We start from the raw sequence: 5,743 nt of genomic DNA, 5'->3' as shown, positions 1-5,743 counted from the left end.
CTGCTCAAATATCAAATAGCTGAGACAGTATAGGCTTTATTGGTGAGCAATATATTAGCTCCATATTTATTTATGGTGTGTGATGGTAAGTTTTATTTGTTAACTGGAAAACAATGTAGAGTTACAGGAGACTTGAATTTTAGTGAGAGATTGTCTAGACTAGGTTGTCCTGATCCATGTTTATTGGAGATTGTCATGATTGTCATAATTGAAAAAAAAGACCCAGCCTGAGAGTGAACAGCGGTAGTCCACGGTTTGGGGTACTGGATTGCAAAAGAGTAGAAGTTAGGTGAGTGCTAAACATTCATGCATTTGTTTCTCTCTGTTCTTGACTGTGGATACAATGTAGCTAGCTGCTTCAGTCCCTGCTGCCTTGGTTTCCCCATAATAATGAACTATAGCCTGGAATTGTGAGCTAAAATAAATCCTTTCTACCCATGTTGATATTTTGGGGGGTATTTTATCACAGTAGCAGCAATGAAACTGGGGCCTATTGTTATAATGGAGTCTTCCATCTTAAAGTCTTAAATATCAGTCACACTAGCAAAACAAAACTGTAAATAGTGATGTATTAATGAGTTATCAAATCCTGATAGGTATACCCAACAAAAGAATAGGTTCCTTGAATGAAATAAAACATTAGAAAAACAAGACTAATCTCAAAGACAACAACCATAGCTTTTATTTGTTCTGCTTCTATTTACTTTTCAAAATTTATTGACTAAACTATATGATTTTTCTTGTCTTTTCAGGAAGTTATATCGATATATTGCATCTAACAAAAAATGATATGGAACTTTAGTTCTCTACCAAGAAACATTTTAATAGAATAAAGTCTTAAAAGTAGAGTTAAAAATTAATAGAATATAAACAAATACTGGAGTTACTCTGATACTTAACAATCAAAGCCTATCACATACTATACATAAATACACTTAATCTATTGCATAATTGCTTGCAAGATAGCTTGGAGATTAACAGCATTGGCTACTCTTCCAGAGGACCTGGGATTCAAGTTCCACAGTGAAGCTCATAGCCATGTGCAACTTTAGGCCCAGGAGATTCAATCACAGCTACTGGCCTGCATGTAGGTGGTAAACAGACCTAAATACAGGCAAAACACTAATGCACATAAAACAAATAAATAGATGAATAATTTTAAATCTATTATTTAATTTCCTTTTATCTAAAAATAAGAGACTAACACTAGAATGTAAGTGTGTCATTATTGTCAGTTCTACTTCAAGATATCTAATGAAAATGTTTAGAACTAATAATAGGTTAGTAAATGCAACATAAAAATAAGTAACTTTTCTTTACACTAAAACCATTTATTAGAATTGTAAAAAAGACTGATGAAAAATAGCATCAAGAATTTCTGGAACATATGAAAAAGGCTTATAAACTGCAAAAATCCTCTTACTTTATGAAAAAAGAAGATGCTTCTTTCCAAATTAAGTTTATAAATTCAAGCATCCAAATAAAATTCTAACAAGACCTTTGCACATATTGAGGAAAAGACTTTAGTGTCCATATTGGTCAGGGCAGTCTTAAGTTAGTCTCAGTTTGAATAAAGTTCCATAAGTTTCTTCCTGGACATGTGCCTTTGACCTCCCTTAGAAAATTTACTTTAGAAAACACAATTCTAAATTCTTATGCTTCCTTTCATCACTGTAAATCTTCTCCAAGCGACCAGCTACTTCCACCACCCAAGAATTGATTTTTCAATAACTTTCAGCCATCTTCAGGAATGGCTACCATGAAGAAAGTATTCCATCTTTCTAGGCTTGTGGGAGGAAGAGAGATTAACATTGATGGACGCCAAGTGGCAAACATTAAAGTCCTAAGCATTTCAACCAACTTGTCTTCTGGTGGTTCTCAACTAGTGAATCATTAAAAGAAAATAATTAAAATATAATAAACAATTTAAAAAGAAGATTGTCCCCTACAGATTGGGATTCATAATGCCGAAAGGAATCTCCCATGCTACAGGAGAAAATTAATCTGTATTCTCACTCAGCTGTGAACCCAGGAACTGCAACAGATTGATCTTAGGTTATGTCCTACACAAAACAAATTCAAGATTCTGTAATTTCTGTAGAAGTTAAAAAGTAAGACCCACTAGATCAAGTATGCCTGAGTACTCTTTGTTTTAGGACATTACCATACTTAGAAAGGAAAACTTAGAAATTGATTACACTTAAATGGGTCACTGCCCTACTGGACTTGCCAAGGCCTGTGGCTTGTGCCTGAATTCTTTCCAGGCAGTCATTTTTTTAATATTAAATAATTCATAAGGTCCATAGGGTAAGACTTGGCCCCCAGTTCAGCCTTACAGGTTGGTGGCAGAAACTTTAAGTGATGATACCCAGTGGGAGGTTTTCCCTATTCTGAGTGTTATGTCCTTGAAGGACAGAGCAGAGCCCTGGCCCCTTCTTCTATCCTCTTCTGCTACTTTATGTGAATCTGTTTGCTTTCTTCTGTCGTGATGTGCCACAGCAAACCCACAGTGCCAGAACCAACCAATAAACTCTGACACTTCCAAACAGCAAACCAAATGAAGAAAAGATAGCTTTTTTTCCCATTGCTTGATTGCCTGGGCTATATGTTACAGTAATGAGAGTGGCTGGGATAAGCAGTTAAGGTATATATATATATATATATATATATATATATATATATATATATATATATATATATATATATATATATATATATATGAGAGAGAGAAAGATGCAAAAGTTTGGTACTGAAATATTGTCAAGGAAACATAGGAAAAGCATTCTATAGTAGAGAGAAATACAGAAATCTGTCTAGAAGGATATCAACCAAACTGTCAGCAGTGACTTTCTTTACAAAATGAGAAGAAAGATTAAATCCAAGAGATTCTGGTGAAAGGCTTTAATCTTGTTCTAATACACTTGCCAGTTAGAATAGTCCTTCGTGGCTGTGTTCAGAAATGTCATATTCAAGTTTCTTGTAATAAACATATTTTGGCTATTATTTACATGCTATTGTTATAATAAAGATTAAAGTAGCTAACAAGTGTGGATCTTTGTGCAGTACTTGACATGATAAATACTCCATAGGATAAGCACATGTTATTTACAAATTTAAAAATTACTCTGCAAAGCAAACAGTTAACCACTGCTCTAGGATCATTTTTAGTGTTCACATTCTCTCTATTTTGTATCAATAAACACGATGTATTTCACATATTTGTAATGCTAAACCACATATTATAAACATTTAATTTATAATATTTGACTATGATGATTTTATAACAGCTATTGAAAATATAGGCTTAAAAATACTAGTACACATAGAATCAGGTGTGGTGGCACATGTCTAATCCAACCACTAGGATGGGGTGCTCACGTGGAAGGACCATGGGTCTGACACAAGCCAGCACTACCCAGCATGACCCTGTCTCATTAAAACAAAATATGTGGTCCTCCAAGCCTTCTAATGTGAAGCACGGCCCTCACACTGACACCAGCATCTGTATGAAGAATGGGGTCTTGAGATATGTATGTGAGCTCAGGATTGAGAATATCTAAAATAATTCAATCTTTGTTAAGTTAGCTTTAAGAAACAATGAATAGTTACCAAATGTATGGTAGCATACATATGAGTAACATTATACAGACTAAATAGTTTATGAATATATATATATATATATATTCATGACATAACAATTAGTGAAAAAAAGAGTCCATCAATTTGAAGGAGAGCAGGAAGCAGCATATGGGAAGATATGAAGGGAGGTAAGGGAAGACAGAAATGTTGTACTTAAATTATAATATCAAAAATAAACACTTTTTTGAAAAGACAAAAACATCATCAATAACAAGTACAGTAAAAAGCCTCTGGTGGCAGAAGTTGTTTTCCAAGGTATAGTAAGTATTACAAGCATGAAATTCTTGGCTGTAACAGAAAAGCCATCAAACTTGAAATGTAAGTTGGATGCAATTCCAAGGTCTTAAAGTAACAGTGCTTTTCTCAGAATGAATGTTGTCTTAGGGTTACTATTGCTTTGGTAAAATCCCATGGCCAAAGGTAACTTGAAAAAGAAAGAGTTTCTTCAGCTTACACCTCCACATCACTGTTCAATCTAGGACATGGTCAGACCCTGGAGGCAGGAGGTGATGCAGAAGAGCTCAGTGTAGGCGAGGAGAGGCTGCTATATACTGACTTGACTCCCACAGCTTGCTCAACCTGCTCTCTTATTGACCTCAGGACCAACAGCCCCAGAAAGAGCACCATCCACAGAGGGCTAGGCCCTCCCACACCCATCAATTACCAATTAAGAAAATGGCCTACAGCCTTGCCCACAGCCTGATCTTATGGAGGCATTTTGTCATTTGAGGTTCTCTTCTTCAAATGACTTTAGTTTGTGTCAAGTTGATATAAAACTATCCAGCATAGAAGCCACTACAGCTGCCAGTCCATACCTGCTTGTTTCTCCACAAAACATGCATTACTACTACAAGTCTCACTGCATAGGAAAATTAATAAAGATAATTGCCTTGGTTTTATGAGTATAAAAAAGGAACAAGACATGTTCCTAGCTTTTCTACAAAGAAAAGAATCCTTGAGAAGCCATAAAGAAAGCAAATGTGGAGTGGGGAGTGATGGAATCAATCATTTACTAGCTTCCTGGTATTATGGGATATGTCAATTTCTAAGGAGGTGCTTTCTAAATCCTAGCTAGCATGGTACTCCTTCAGGAGGCTCTCAAACCATAGACTGCTAGACCTGACTTTTGCCTTCTAATTCACTAGGTTTAATAGGGGTGAAAAATTATCTAATCGCTTCCCAAATTCTAGGAACACTGTTGTTGTGAGGGCTATACTGAGAAACAACAGTCTAAAGCAGTAGTTCTCAACCTCCCTAATGCTGTGACTCTTTGATACAATTTCTCATGTTGTGGTAACCCCCAAGCATAAAATTATTTTTGTTTCTACTTCATAAATGTAATTTTGCTGCTGTTATGATTTGTGATCATAATCTGTGTTTTTTAATGGTCTTAGATGATCCCTGTGAAAAGGTTGTTCAACCCAAAGGATTAGTGACCCACAGGTAAACCCATGTTATATTCTGAAGCATGTCACTAATGTCCATGACTTTAGACAGTGAATCCCATTGTGCATCTGATAAAATCTACTTTACAAATTTTGGAAATTGCAATTACAAAAAGCAATGAGCTTTTTCTGTTATTGATGCATACATTGATAAACATGAGCTTGCATTCCAAAAAAATACAATTTGAAGTTATTTTATGTTCTGATTAATGCTGTTCTATAGGATTTTGATAACAAATTACAACATGCAACAGAATTTGCTTTGGGCATTGTACCATACTATAATTCCAACTATATGGAAGTCTAAGACAGGAGGAACTCAACTAAAAACTCAACAAGGGCTATAGAGTGAGTATAAGATCACTCTGGGAAATATAGTAAGACCTTATCTCAAAATAAAATAGTAACAAGAGGGGATATGGTTTGTAGTTTAGTGATAAAGGCCTTTTCTTTTCAACCAAGGCGCTAAACTCAATCATCGGCATTTTAAAACAAAGACAGACAGATACACATACATACAGATAATAAATTGATAGATACATGATACATAATGATTGATAGAAGATAGATAGATAGATGATAGATAGATAGATAGATAGATAGATAGATAGATAGATAGATAGATGATAGATAGATAGATAGATAGATAGATAGATAGA

This window comes from Microtus ochrogaster, linkage group LG5 (assembly GCF_000317375.1).
Source record: "Microtus ochrogaster isolate Prairie Vole_2 linkage group LG5, MicOch1.0, whole genome shotgun sequence".
NCBI classification, from domain to species: domain Eukaryota; kingdom Metazoa; phylum Chordata; class Mammalia; order Rodentia; family Cricetidae; genus Microtus; species Microtus ochrogaster.
Note: the sequence above shows the minus strand (reverse complement) of the source record.